Source organism: Vulpes vulpes, unplaced genomic scaffold, assembly GCF_048418805.1.
Source record: "Vulpes vulpes isolate BD-2025 unplaced genomic scaffold, VulVul3 u000000688, whole genome shotgun sequence".
NCBI classification, from domain to species: domain Eukaryota; kingdom Metazoa; phylum Chordata; class Mammalia; order Carnivora; family Canidae; genus Vulpes; species Vulpes vulpes.
In genome coordinates, this window is record NW_027325760.1 from 56,486 (window position 1) to 69,893 (window position 13,408).

General features: G+C 76.1%; 7 non-coding genes across 7 annotated transcripts; all 7 read right to left on the bottom strand.

Moving 5' to 3' along the window:
• Positions 1-1,159: 1,159 nt before the first annotated feature.
• On the bottom strand, positions 1,160-1,278 carry LOC140597161 (5S ribosomal RNA). Its single transcript, XR_011999028.1, has one exon. It is a non-coding gene; the product is annotated as a 5S ribosomal RNA (ribosomal RNA).
• Positions 1,279-2,935: 1,657 nt separating this feature from the next.
• Positions 2,936-3,054, bottom strand: LOC140597162 (5S ribosomal RNA). Its single transcript, XR_011999029.1, has one exon. It is a non-coding gene; the product is annotated as a 5S ribosomal RNA (ribosomal RNA).
• A 1,657-nt stretch (positions 3,055-4,711) lies between these two features.
• Positions 4,712-4,830, bottom strand: LOC140597163 (5S ribosomal RNA). Its single transcript, XR_011999030.1, has one exon. It is a non-coding gene; the product is annotated as a 5S ribosomal RNA (ribosomal RNA).
• A 1,645-nt stretch (positions 4,831-6,475) lies between these two features.
• LOC140597164 (5S ribosomal RNA) lies at positions 6,476-6,594 on the bottom strand. The gene has a single exon (XR_011999031.1). It is a non-coding gene; the product is annotated as a 5S ribosomal RNA (ribosomal RNA).
• A 1,650-nt stretch (positions 6,595-8,244) lies between these two features.
• LOC140597165 (5S ribosomal RNA) lies at positions 8,245-8,363 on the bottom strand. The gene has a single exon (XR_011999032.1). It is a non-coding gene; the product is annotated as a 5S ribosomal RNA (ribosomal RNA).
• Positions 8,364-10,020: 1,657 nt separating this feature from the next.
• LOC140597167 (5S ribosomal RNA) lies at positions 10,021-10,139 on the bottom strand. The gene has a single exon (XR_011999034.1). It is a non-coding gene; the product is annotated as a 5S ribosomal RNA (ribosomal RNA).
• A 1,657-nt stretch (positions 10,140-11,796) lies between these two features.
• On the bottom strand, positions 11,797-11,915 carry LOC140597168 (5S ribosomal RNA). Its single transcript, XR_011999035.1, has one exon. It is a non-coding gene; the product is annotated as a 5S ribosomal RNA (ribosomal RNA).
• Positions 11,916-13,408: the final 1,493 nt, after the last annotated feature.

Here is a 13,408-nt window from a genome sequence, read left to right on the forward strand (position 1 = left end):
ACAGACAGACAGACACACACACACACACACACACAGACGGAGGGACACGGGCACTCGGAGCTGGGCCACAAGGCCTGTGGGGGCGAGGCAGCCACCCCGCCGGAGGGGCGCAGGCCCTGGAGCTGCCTTAGGAGCCCTGGCAGCCGCGGGCCCTGCAGCCACGGTGTCAGGGATGCCGTTCTGCCCCCATTCCTGCCCATCAGCCGAACCGCCGCGGGACCGTGTGCCTGTGTTGCGTGCGCGGCGCCCACGCCCAGGCGCGGAGCGAGTCTCTCTTGTGTCTCTTGCTGTGTTGCGCGCGGCCCTTTTCGGCATGGGTGCCGGCCGCCCCCGCGTCGCTGTGGCCTTGGCTGTTGCGGGGCCGCGGAGCGCGCAGCCCGGTGCCAACGGGGCCTGAGGCCCCGGGCGGTCGGGCCATCTGGTGTCCCGGGCCCGCGGAGCGTGGACGTCGTGGCTGAGGGCCGAAGGGACGGTGGTCCGCGGGGGAGGCAGGGCATGTCCTTCGGAGAGAAGGTGCAGGCGGGCCCGGGCCGAAGGTGGGGGGGGTTGCGGGTGGCTGGGTGGCTTGGAGGCTGGGGGCGGTGCCAGGGAATTGCTAGGGGCTGGGGGCGGGCCTGGGGGCGGAGATTGGGGCGGGGCGAGGAGGGCCCGCAGGCGGGCCCGGCCCCGGCCCCGGCCCCGGCCCCGGCCCCCAAAGCCCCGCCCCGGCCCCCCGGAGGGGCTCGCAGGCCTGCGGAGACGGGATCCAGCCCCCGCCCGGCTCCCCCCAGCGACCGCCCCCTCCCCGCCCCGGCCCCGAGGTTCCTGCTGTCGCCCCGTCCCCTCCGTCGGCCGCCTTCGGGCCCCCGCGGCGCCCTGGGACGCGCGGCCGGCTAGGACGTGGGTGGGTGTGCTTGAAGGGCGGGCTGCGAGGGTGAAGGGCTTGAGAGGAAGAGGAGGTGGTGCATGTGTGTGGCCTCCTGCCCGTGCAGCCGGCGCCCTCGGTGCTCCGCGGCGCCCTGCGGTGCTTCCGGCGGGGCGGGGGCCATGCCACGGGTCGCCCGGAGGGGGGCGCCGCCGCCGCCGCCGCCGCCGCCGCCGCCGCCGCCGCCGCGTTGGTCGAGGGGGCGTTGGCGGCCAAGGGACAGACAGGAAGGCAGGCAAAAGGCCGAGGAAAAAAAGCCTACAGCACCCGGTATTCCCAGGCGGTCTCCCATCCAAGTACTAACCAGGCCCGACCCTGCTTAGCTTCCGAGATCAGACGAGATCGGGCGCGTTCAGGGTGGTATGGCCGTAGACGTCCGCGGCTGCCGCTGGGCGCCCCAAGAGCCTGCTCTGCGCCTCTCCGGGCCAGGCGCCCGCCGCTCCTCAGCCCTCCGCCCGCCCGATCGCGCCAGCCCGCCTGCATGCTCGCCTGCCGGCCCGACTGATTGATTGACTGACCGCCTCCCGCGCCGCGCCCGGGGTGGCGGAGGGCGCCTGCCCCGGGCCGGGCGGGGGGGGTGGGGGCCAAGACGCCTCCCGCACCCCGGAGCGGAGGCTGTCGCCGGAGCCCGGGCGCGCTCCCGTCCCCGGCCTGGCGGGCGCGTCGCCGCCGCTCGGCTCCCCGGATGGCACGCCGCCCCACCTCGGACCGCTCACTGGCTGGGGGGGTGCCGCGGGCCGGCGCCGGCCGGCTCCGGACGACCCCTGGCCTCTCCTGTTCTTCAGCCGGCCTGGCTCAAAGCCAAGCCGGGGCCGCCCGCGCCGCCGGACCCCATCCTCGGACAGGCAGGGACACAGACACAGGTGCCCACGACAGACAGACAGACACACACACACACACACACACAGACGGAGGGACACGGGCACTCGGAGCTGGGCCACAAGGCCTGTGGGGGCGAGGCAGCCACCCCGCCGGAGGGGCGCAGGCCCTGGAGCTGCCTTAGGAGCCCTGGCAGCCGCGGGCCCTGCAGCCACGGTGTCAGGGATGCCGTTCTGCCCCCATTCCTGCCCATCAGCCGAACCGCCGCGGGACCGTGTGCCTGTGTTGCGTGCGCGGCGCCCACGCCCAGGCGCGGAGCGAGTCTCTCTTGTGTCTCTTGCTGTGTTGCGCGCGGCCCTTTTCGGCATGGGTGCCGGCCGCCCCCGCGTCGCTGTGGCCTTGGCTGTTGCGGGGCCGCGGAGCGCGCAGCCCGGTGCCAACGGGGCCTGAGGCCCCGGGCGGTCGGGCCATCTGGTGTCCCGGGCCCGCGGAGCGTGGACGTCGTGGCTGAGGGCCGAAGGGACGGTGGTCCGCGGGGGAGGCAGGGCATGTCCTTCGGAGAGAAGGTGCAGGCGGGCCCGGGCCGAAGGTGGGGGGGGTTGCGGGTGGCTGGGTGGCTTGGAGGCTGGGGGCGGTGCCAGGGAATTGCTAGGGGCTGGGGGCGGGCCTGGGGGCGGAGATTGGGGCGGGGCGAGGAGGGCCCGCAGGCGGGCCCGGCCCCGGCCCCGGCCCCGGCCCCGGCCCCCAAAGCCCCGCCCCGGCCCCCCGGAGGGGCTCGCAGGCCTGCGGAGACGGGATCCAGCCCCCGCCCGGCTCCCCCCAGCGACCGCCCCCTCCCCGCCCCGGCCCCGAGGTTCCTGCTGTCGCCCCGTCCCCTCCGTCGGCCGCCTTCGGGCCCCCGCGGCGCCCTGGGACGCGCGGCCGGCTAGGACGTGGGTGGGTGTGCTTGAAGGGCGGGCTGCGAGGGTGAAGGGCTTGAGAGGAAGAGGAGGTGGTGCATGTGTGTGGCCTCCTGCCCGTGCAGCCGGCGCCCTCGGTGCTCCGCGGCGCCCTGCGGTGCTTCCGGCGGGGCGGGGGCCATGCCACGGGTCGCCCGGAGGGGGGCGCCGCCGCCGCCGCCGCCGCCGCCGCCGCCGCCGCCGCCGCGTTGGTCGAGGGGGCGTTGGCGGCCAAGGGACAGACAGGAAGGCAGGCAAAAGGCCGAGGAAAAAAAGCCTACAGCACCCGGTATTCCCAGGCGGTCTCCCATCCAAGTACTAACCAGGCCCGACCCTGCTTAGCTTCCGAGATCAGACGAGATCGGGCGCGTTCAGGGTGGTATGGCCGTAGACGTCCGCGGCTGCCGCTGGGCGCCCCAAGAGCCTGCTCTGCGCCTCTCCGGGCCAGGCGCCCGCCGCTCCTCAGCCCTCCGCCCGCCCGATCGCGCCAGCCCGCCTGCATGCTCGCCTGCCGGCCCGACTGATTGATTGACTGACCGCCTCCCGCGCCGCGCCCGGGGTGGCGGAGGGCGCCTGCCCCGGGCCGGGCGGGGGGGGTGGGGGCCAAGACGCCTCCCGCACCCCGGAGCGGAGGCTGTCGCCGGAGCCCGGGCGCGCTCCCGTCCCCGGCCTGGCGGGCGCGTCGCCGCCGCTCGGCTCCCCGGATGGCACGCCGCCCCACCTCGGACCGCTCACTGGCTGGGGGGGTGCCGCGGGCCGGCGCCGGCCGGCTCCGGACGACCCCTGGCCTCTCCTGTTCTTCAGCCGGCCTGGCTCAAAGCCAAGCCGGGGCCGCCCGCGCCGCCGGACCCCATCCTCGGACAGGCAGGGACACAGACACAGGTGCCCACGACAGACAGACAGACACACACACACACACACACACAGACGGAGGGACACGGGCACTCGGAGCTGGGCCACAAGGCCTGTGGGGGCGAGGCAGCCACCCCGCCGGAGGGGCGCAGGCCCTGGAGCTGCCTTAGGAGCCCTGGCAGCCGCGGGCCCTGCAGCCACGGTGTCAGGGATGCCGTTCTGCCCCCATTCCTGCCCATCAGCCGAACCGCCGCGGGACCGTGTGCCTGTGTTGCGTGCGCGGCGCCCACGCCCAGGCGCGGAGCGAGTCTCTCTTGTGTCTCTTGCTGTGTTGCGCGCGGCCCTTTTCGGCATGGGTGCCGGCCGCCCCCGCGTCGCTGTGGCCTTGGCTGTTGCGGGGCCGCGGAGCGCGCAGCCCGGTGCCAACGGGGCCTGAGGCCCCGGGCGGTCGGGCCATCTGGTGTCCCGGGCCCGCGGAGCGTGGACGTCGTGGCTGAGGGCCGAAGGGACGGTGGTCCGCGGGGGAGGCAGGGCATGTCCTTCGGAGAGAAGGTGCAGGCGGGCCCGGGCCGAAGGTGGGGGGGGTTGCGGGTGGCTGGGTGGCTTGGAGGCTGGGGGCGGTGCCAGGGAATTGCTAGGGGCTGGGGGCGGGCCTGGGGGCGGAGATTGGGGCGGGGCGAGGAGGGCCCGCAGGCGGGCCCGGCCCCGGCCCCGGCCCCGGCCCCGGCCCCCAAAGCCCCGCCCCGGCCCCCCGGAGGGGCTCGCAGGCCTGCGGAGACGGGATCCAGCCCCCGCCCGGCTCCCCCCAGCGACCGCCCCCTCCCCGCCCCGGCCCCGAGGTTCCTGCTGTCGCCCCGTCCCCTCCGTCGGCCGCCTTCGGGCCCCCGCGGCGCCCTGGGACGCGCGGCCGGCTAGGACGTGGGTGGGTGTGCTTGAAGGGCGGGCTGCGAGGGTGAAGGGCTTGAGAGGAAGAGGAGGTGGTGCATGTGTGTGGCCTCCTGCCCGTGCAGCCGGCGCCCTCGGTGCTCCGCGGCGCCCTGCGGTGCTTCCGGCGGGGCGGGGGCCATGCCACGGGTCGCCCGGAGGGGGGCGCCGCCGCCGCCGCCGCCGCCGCCGCCGCCGCCGCCGCCGCGTTGGTCGAGGGGGCGTTGGCGGCCAAGGGACAGACAGGAAGGCAGGCAAAAGGCCGAGGAAAAAAAGCCTACAGCACCCGGTATTCCCAGGCGGTCTCCCATCCAAGTACTAACCAGGCCCGACCCTGCTTAGCTTCCGAGATCAGACGAGATCGGGCGCGTTCAGGGTGGTATGGCCGTAGACGTCCGCGGCTGCCGCTGGGCGCCCCAAGAGCCTGCTCTGCGCCTCTCCGGGCCAGGCGCCCGCCGCTCCTCAGCCCTCCGCCCGCCCGATCGCGCCAGCCCGCCTGCATGCTCGCCTGCCGGCCCGACTGATTGATTGACTGACCGCCTCCCGCGCCGCGCCCGGGGTGGCGGAGGGCGCCTGCCCCGGGCCGGGCGGGGGGGGTGGGGGCCAAGACGCCTCCCGCACCCCGGAGCGGAGGCTGTCGCCGGAGCCCGGGCGCGCTCCCGTCCCCGGCCTGGCGGGCGCGTCGCCGCCGCTCGGCTCCCCGGATGGCACGCCGCCCCACCTCGGACCGCTCACTGGCTGGGGGGGTGCCGCGGGCCGGCGCCGGCCGGCTCCGGACGACCCCTGGCCTCTCCTGTTCTTCAGCCGGCCTGGCTCAAAGCCAAGCCGGGGCCGCCCGCGCCGCCGGACCCCATCCTCGGACAGGCAGGGACACAGACACAGGTGCCCACGACAGACAGACAGACACACACACACACACACACACAGACGGAGGGACACGGGCACTCGGAGCTGGGCCACAAGGCCTGTGGGGGCGAGGCAGCCACCCCGCCGGAGGGGCGCAGGCCCTGGAGCTGCCTTAGGAGCCCTGGCAGCCGCGGGCCCTGCAGCCACGGTGTCAGGGATGCCGTTCTGCCCCCATTCCTGCCCATCAGCCGAACCGCCGCGGGACCGTGTGCCTGTGTTGCGTGCGCGGCGCCCACGCCCAGGCGCGGAGCGAGTCTCTCTTGTGTCTCTTGCTGTGTTGCGCGCGGCCCTTTTCGGCATGGGTGCCGGCCGCCCCCGCGTCGCTGTGGCCTTGGCTGTTGCGGGGCCGCGGAGCGCGCAGCCCGGTGCCAACGGGGCCTGAGGCCCCGGGCGGTCGGGCCATCTGGTGTCCCGGGCCCGCGGAGCGTGGACGTCGTGGCTGAGGGCCGAAGGGACGGTGGTCCGCGGGGGAGGCAGGGCATGTCCTTCGGAGAGAAGGTGCAGGCGGGCCCGGGCCGAAGGTGGGGGGGGTTGCGGGTGGCTGGGTGGCTTGGAGGCTGGGGGCGGTGCCAGGGAATTGCTAGGGGCTGGGGGCGGGCCTGGGGGCGGAGATTGGGGCGGGGCGAGGAGGGCCCGCAGGCGGGCCCGGCCCCGGCCCCGGCCCCGGCCCCGGCCCCCAAAGCCCCGCCCCGGCCCCCCGGAGGGGCTCGCAGGCCTGCGGAGACGGGATCCAGCCCCCGCCCGGCTCCCCCCAGCGACCGCCCCCTCCCCGCCCCGGCCCCGAGGTTCCTGCTGTCGCCCCGTCCCCTCCGTCGGCCGCCTTCGGGCCCCCGCGGCGCCCTGGGACGCGCGGCCGGCTAGGACGTGGGTGGGTGTGCTTGAAGGGCGGGCTGCGAGGGTGAAGGGCTTGAGAGGAAGAGGAGGTGGTGCATGTGTGTGGCCTCCTGCCCGTGCAGCCAGCGCCCTCGGTGCTCCGCGGCGCCCTGCGGTGCTTCCGGCGGGGCGGGGGCCATGCCACGGGTCGCCCGGAGGGGGGCGCCGCCGCCGCCGCCGCCGCCGCCGCCGCGTTGGTCGAGGGGGCGTTGGCGGCCAAGGGACAGACAGGAAGGCAGGCAAAAGGCCGAGGAAAAAAAGCCTACAGCACCCGGTATTCCCAGGCGGTCTCCCATCCAAGTACTAACCAGGCCCGACCCTGCTTAGCTTCCGAGATCAGACGAGATCGGGCGCGTTCAGGGTGGTATGGCCGTAGACGTCCGCGGCTGCCGCTGGGCGCCCCAAGAGCCTGCTCTGCGCCTCTCCGGGCCAGGCGCCCGCCGCTCCTCAGCCCTCCGCCCGCCCGATCGCGCCAGCCCGCCTGCATGCTCGCCTGCCGGCCCGACTGATTGATTGACTGACCGCCTCCCGCGCCGCGCCCGGGGTGGCGGAGGGCGCCTGCCCCGGGCCGGGCGGGGGGGGTGGGGGCCAAGACGCCTCCCGCACCCCGGAGCGGAGGCTGTCGCCGGAGCCCGGGCGCGCTCCCGTCCCCGGCCTGGCGGGCGCGTCGCCGCCGCTCGGCTCCCCGGATGGCACGCCGCCCCACCTCGGACCGCTCACTGGCTGGGGGGGTGCCGCGGGCCGGCGCCGGCCGGCTCCGGACGACCCCTGGCCTCTCCTGTTCTTCAGCCGGCCTGGCTCAAAGCCAAGCCGGGGCCGCCCGCGCCGCCGGACCCCATCCTCGGACAGGCAGGGACACAGACACAGGTGCCCACGACAGACAGACAGACACACACACACACACACAGACGGAGGGACACGGGCACTCGGAGCTGGGCCACAAGGCCTGTGGGGGCGAGGCAGCCACCCCGCCGGAGGGGCGCAGGCCCTGGAGCTGCCTTAGGAGCCCTGGCAGCCGCGGGCCCTGCAGCCACGGTGTCAGGGATGCCGTTCTGCCCCCATTCCTGCCCATCAGCCGAACCGCCGCGGGACCGTGTGCCTGTGTTGCGTGCGCGGCGCCCACGCCCAGGCGCGGAGCGAGTCTCTCTTGTGTCTCTTGCTGTGTTGCGCGCGGCCCTTTTCGGCATGGGTGCCGGCCGCCCCCGCGTCGCTGTGGCCTTGGCTGTTGCGGGGCCGCGGAGCGCGCAGCCCGGTGCCAACGGGGCCTGAGGCCCCGGGCGGTCGGGCCATCTGGTGTCCCGGGCCCGCGGAGCGTGGACGTCGTGGCTGAGGGCCGAAGGGACGGTGGTCCGCGGGGGAGGCAGGGCATGTCCTTCGGAGAGAAGGTGCAGGCGGGCCCGGGCCGAAGGTGGGGGGGGTTGCGGGTGGCTGGGTGGCTTGGAGGCTGGGGGCGGTGCCAGGGAATTGCTAGGGGCTGGGGGCGGGCCTGGGGGCGGAGATTGGGGCGGGGCGAGGAGGGCCCGCAGGCGGGCCCGGCCCCGGCCCCGGCCCCGGCCCCGGCCCCCAAAGCCCCGCCCCGGCCCCCCGGAGGGGCTCGCAGGCCTGCGGAGACGGGATCCAGCCCCCGCCCGGCTCCCCCCAGCGACCGCCCCCTCCCCGCCCCGGCCCCGAGGTTCCTGCTGTCGCCCCGTCCCCTCCGTCGGCCGCCTTCGGGCCCCCGCGGCGCCCTGGGACGCGCGGCCGGCTAGGACGTGGGTGGGTGTGCTTGAAGGGCGGGCTGCGAGGGTGAAGGGCTTGAGAGGAAGAGGAGGTGGTGCATGTGTGTGGCCTCCTGCCCGTGCAGCCGGCGCCCTCGGTGCTCCGCGGCGCCCTGCGGTGCTTCCGGCGGGGCGGGGGCCATGCCACGGGTCGCCCGGAGGGGGGCGCCGCCGCCGCCGCCGCCGCCGCCGCCGCCGCCGCCGCGTTGGTCGAGGGGGCGTTGGCGGCCAAGGGACAGACAGGAAGGCAGGCAAAAGGCCGAGGAAAAAAAGCCTACAGCACCCGGTATTCCCAGGCGGTCTCCCATCCAAGTACTAACCAGGCCCGACCCTGCTTAGCTTCCGAGATCAGACGAGATCGGGCGCGTTCAGGGTGGTATGGCCGTAGACGTCCGCGGCTGCCGCTGGGCGCCCCAAGAGCCTGCTCTGCGCCTCTCCGGGCCAGGCGCCCGCCGCTCCTCAGCCCTCCGCCCGCCCGATCGCGCCAGCCCGCCTGCATGCTCGCCTGCCGGCCCGACTGATTGATTGACTGACCGCCTCCCGCGCCGCGCCCGGGGTGGCGGAGGGCGCCTGCCCCGGGCCGGGCGGGGGGGGTGGGGGCCAAGACGCCTCCCGCACCCCGGAGCGGAGGCTGTCGCCGGAGCCCGGGCGCGCTCCCGTCCCCGGCCTGGCGGGCGCGTCGCCGCCGCTCGGCTCCCCGGATGGCACGCCGCCCCACCTCGGACCGCTCACTGGCTGGGGGGGTGCCGCGGGCCGGCGCCGGCCGGCTCCGGACGACCCCTGGCCTCTCCTGTTCTTCAGCCGGCCTGGCTCAAAGCCAAGCCGGGGCCGCCCGCGCCGCCGGACCCCATCCTCGGACAGGCAGGGACACAGACACAGGTGCCCACGACAGACAGACAGACACACACACACACACACACACAGACGGAGGGACACGGGCACTCGGAGCTGGGCCACAAGGCCTGTGGGGGCGAGGCAGCCACCCCGCCGGAGGGGCGCAGGCCCTGGAGCTGCCTTAGGAGCCCTGGCAGCCGCGGGCCCTGCAGCCACGGTGTCAGGGATGCCGTTCTGCCCCCATTCCTGCCCATCAGCCGAACCGCCGCGGGACCGTGTGCCTGTGTTGCGTGCGCGGCGCCCACGCCCAGGCGCGGAGCGAGTCTCTCTTGTGTCTCTTGCTGTGTTGCGCGCGGCCCTTTTCGGCATGGGTGCCGGCCGCCCCCGCGTCGCTGTGGCCTTGGCTGTTGCGGGGCCGCGGAGCGCGCAGCCCGGTGCCAACGGGGCCTGAGGCCCCGGGCGGTCGGGCCATCTGGTGTCCCGGGCCCGCGGAGCGTGGACGTCGTGGCTGAGGGCCGAAGGGACGGTGGTCCGCGGGGGAGGCAGGGCATGTCCTTCGGAGAGAAGGTGCAGGCGGGCCCGGGCCGAAGGTGGGGGGGGTTGCGGGTGGCTGGGTGGCTTGGAGGCTGGGGGCGGTGCCAGGGAATTGCTAGGGGCTGGGGGCGGGCCTGGGGGCGGAGATTGGGGCGGGGCGAGGAGGGCCCGCAGGCGGGCCCGGCCCCGGCCCCGGCCCCGGCCCCGGCCCCCAAAGCCCCGCCCCGGCCCCCCGGAGGGGCTCGCAGGCCTGCGGAGACGGGATCCAGCCCCCGCCCGGCTCCCCCCAGCGACCGCCCCCTCCCCGCCCCGGCCCCGAGGTTCCTGCTGTCGCCCCGTCCCCTCCGTCGGCCGCCTTCGGGCCCCCGCGGCGCCCTGGGACGCGCGGCCGGCTAGGACGTGGGTGGGTGTGCTTGAAGGGCGGGCTGCGAGGGTGAAGGGCTTGAGAGGAAGAGGAGGTGGTGCATGTGTGTGGCCTCCTGCCCGTGCAGCCGGCGCCCTCGGTGCTCCGCGGCGCCCTGCGGTGCTTCCGGCGGGGCGGGGGCCATGCCACGGGTCGCCCGGAGGGGGGCGCCGCCGCCGCCGCCGCCGCCGCCGCCGCCGCCGCCGCCGCGTTGGTCGAGGGGGCGTTGGCGGCCAAGGGACAGACAGGAAGGCAGGCAAAAGGCCGAGGAAAAAAAGCCTACAGCACCCGGTATTCCCAGGCGGTCTCCCATCCAAGTACTAACCAGGCCCGACCCTGCTTAGCTTCCGAGATCAGACGAGATCGGGCGCGTTCAGGGTGGTATGGCCGTAGACGTCCGCGGCTGCCGCTGGGCGCCCCAAGAGCCTGCTCTGCGCCTCTCCGGGCCAGGCGCCCGCCGCTCCTCAGCCCTCCGCCCGCCCGATCGCGCCAGCCCGCCTGCATGCTCGCCTGCCGGCCCGACTGATTGATTGACTGACCGCCTCCCGCGCCGCGCCCGGGGTGGCGGAGGGCGCCTGCCCCGGGCCGGGCGGGGGGGGTGGGGGCCAAGACGCCTCCCGCACCCCGGAGCGGAGGCTGTCGCCGGAGCCCGGGCGCGCTCCCGTCCCCGGCCTGGCGGGCGCGTCGCCGCCGCTCGGCTCCCCGGATGGCACGCCGCCCCACCTCGGACCGCTCACTGGCTGGGGGGGTGCCGCGGGCCGGCGCCGGCCGGCTCCGGACGACCCCTGGCCTCTCCTGTTCTTCAGCCGGCCTGGCTCAAAGCCAAGCCGGGGCCGCCCGCGCCGCCGGACCCCATCCTCGGACAGGCAGGGACACAGACACAGGTGCCCACGACAGACAGACAGACACACACACACACACACACACAGACGGAGGGACACGGGCACTCGGAGCTGGGCCACAAGGCCTGTGGGGGCGAGGCAGCCACCCCGCCGGAGGGGCGCAGGCCCTGGAGCTGCCTTAGGAGCCCTGGCAGCCGCGGGCCCTGCAGCCACGGTGTCAGGGATGCCGTTCTGCCCCCATTCCTGCCCATCAGCCGAACCGCCGCGGGACCGTGTGCCTGTGTTGCGTGCGCGGCGCCCACGCCCAGGCGCGGAGCGAGTCTCTCTTGTGTCTCTTGCTGTGTTGCGCGCGGCCCTTTTCGGCATGGGTGCCGGCCGCCCCCGCGTCGCTGTGGCCTTGGCTGTTGCGGGGCCGCGGAGCGCGCAGCCCGGTGCCAACGGGGCCTGAGGCCCCGGGCGGTCGGGCCATCTGGTGTCCCGGGCCCGCGGAGCGTGGACGTCGTGGCTGAGGGCCGAAGGGACGGTGGTCCGCGGGGGAGGCAGGGCATGTCCTTCGGAGAGAAGGTGCAGGCGGGCCCGGGCCGAAGGTGGGGGGGGTTGCGGGTGGCTGGGTGGCTTGGAGGCTGGGGGCGGTGCCAGGGAATTGCTAGGGGCTGGGGGCGGGCCTGGGGGCGGAGATTGGGGCGGGGCGAGGAGGGCCCGCAGGCGGGCCCGGCCCCGGCCCCGGCCCCGGCCCCGGCCCCCAAAGCCCCGCCCCGGCCCCCCGGAGGGGCTCGCAGGCCTGCGGAGACGGGATCCAGCCCCCGCCCGGCTCCCCCCAGCGACCGCCCCCTCCCCGCCCCGGCCCCGAGGTTCCTGCTGTCGCCCCGTCCCCTCCGTCGGCCGCCTTCGGGCCCCCGCGGCGCCCTGGGACGCGCGGCCGGCTAGGACGTGGGTGGGTGTGCTTGAAGGGCGGGCTGCGAGGGTGAAGGGCTTGAGAGGAAGAGGAGGTGGTGCATGTGTGTGGCCTCCTGCCCGTGCAGCCGGCGCCCTCGGTGCTCCGCGGCGCCCTGCGGTGCTTCCGGCGGGGCGGGGGCCATGCCACGGGTCGCCCGGAGGGGGGCGCCGCCGCCGCCGCCGCCGCCGCCGCCGCCGCCGCCGCCGCGTTGGTCGAGGGGGCGTTGGCGGCCAAGGGACAGACAGGAAGGCAGGCAAAAGGCCGAGGAAAAAAAGCCTACAGCACCCGGTATTCCCAGGCGGTCTCCCATCCAAGTACTAACCAGGCCCGACCCTGCTTAGCTTCCGAGATCAGACGAGATCGGGCGCGTTCAGGGTGGTATGGCCGTAGACGTCCGCGGCTGCCGCTGGGCGCCCCAAGAGCCTGCTCTGCGCCTCTCCGGGCCAGGCGCCCGCCGCTCCTCAGCCCTCCGCCCGCCCGATCGCGCCAGCCCGCCTGCATGCTCGCCTGCCGGCCCGACTGATTGATTGACTGACCGCCTCCCGCGCCGCGCCCGGGGTGGCGGAGGGCGCCTGCCCCGGGCCGGGCGGGGGGGGTGGGGGCCAAGACGCCTCCCGCACCCCGGAGCGGAGGCTGTCGCCGGAGCCCGGGCGCGCTCCCGTCCCCGGCCTGGCGGGCGCGTCGCCGCCGCTCGGCTCCCCGGATGGCACGCCGCCCCACCTCGGACCGCTCACTGGCTGGGGGGGTGCCGCGGGCCGGCGCCGGCCGGCTCCGGACGACCCCTGGCCTCTCCTGTTCTTCAGCCGGCCTGGCTCAAAGCCAAGCCGGGGCCGCCCGCGCCGCCGGACCCCATCCTCGGACAGGCAGGGACACAGACACAGGTGCCCACGACAGACAGACAGACACACACACACACACACACACAGACGGAGGGACACGGGCACTCGGAGCTGGGCCACAAGGCCTGTGGGGGCGAGGCAGCCACCCCGCCGGAGGGGCGCAGGCCCTGGAGCTGCCTTAGGAGCCCTGGCAGCCGCGGGCCCTGCAGCCACGGTGTCAGGGATGCCGTTCTGCCCCCATTCCTGCCCATCAGCCGAACCGCCGCGGGACCGTGTGCCTGTGTTGCGTGCGCGGCGCCCACGCCCAGGCGCGGAGCGAGTCTCTCTTGTGTCTCTTGCTGTGTTGCGCGCGGCCCTTTTCGGCATGGGTGCCGGCCGCCCCCGCGTCGCTGTGGCCTTGGCTGTTGCGGGGCCGCGGAGCGCGCAGCCCGGTGCCAACGGGGCCTGAGGCCCCGGGCGGTCGGGCCATCTGGTGTCCCGGGCCCGCGGAGCGTGGACGTCGTGGCTGAGGGCCGAAGGGACGGTGGTCCGCGGGGGAGGCAGGGCATGTCCTTCGGAGAGAAGGTGCAGGCGGGCCCGGGCCGAAGGTGGGGGGGGTTGCGGGTGGCTGGGTGGCTTGGAGGCTGGGGGCGGTGCCAGGGAATTGCTAGGGGCTGGGGGCGGGCCTGGGGGCGGAGATTGGGGCGGGGCGAGGAGGGCCCGCAGGCGGGCCCGGCCCCGGCCCCGGCCCCGGCCCCGGCCCCCAAAGCCCCGCCCCGGCCCCCCGGAGGGGCTCGCAGGCCTGCGGAGACGGGATCCAGCCCCCGCCCGGCTCCCCCCAGCGACCGCCCCCTCCCCGCCCCGGCCCCGAGGTTCCTGCTGTCGCCCCGTCCCCTCCGTCGGCCGCCTTCGGGCCCCCGCGGCGCCCTGGGACGCGCGGCCGGCTAGGACGTGGGTGGGTGTGCTTGAAGGGCGGGCTGCGAGGGTGAAGGGCTTGAGAGGAAGAGGAGGTGGTGCATGTGTGTGGCCTCCTGCCCGTGCAGCCGGCGCCCTCGGTGCTCCGCGGC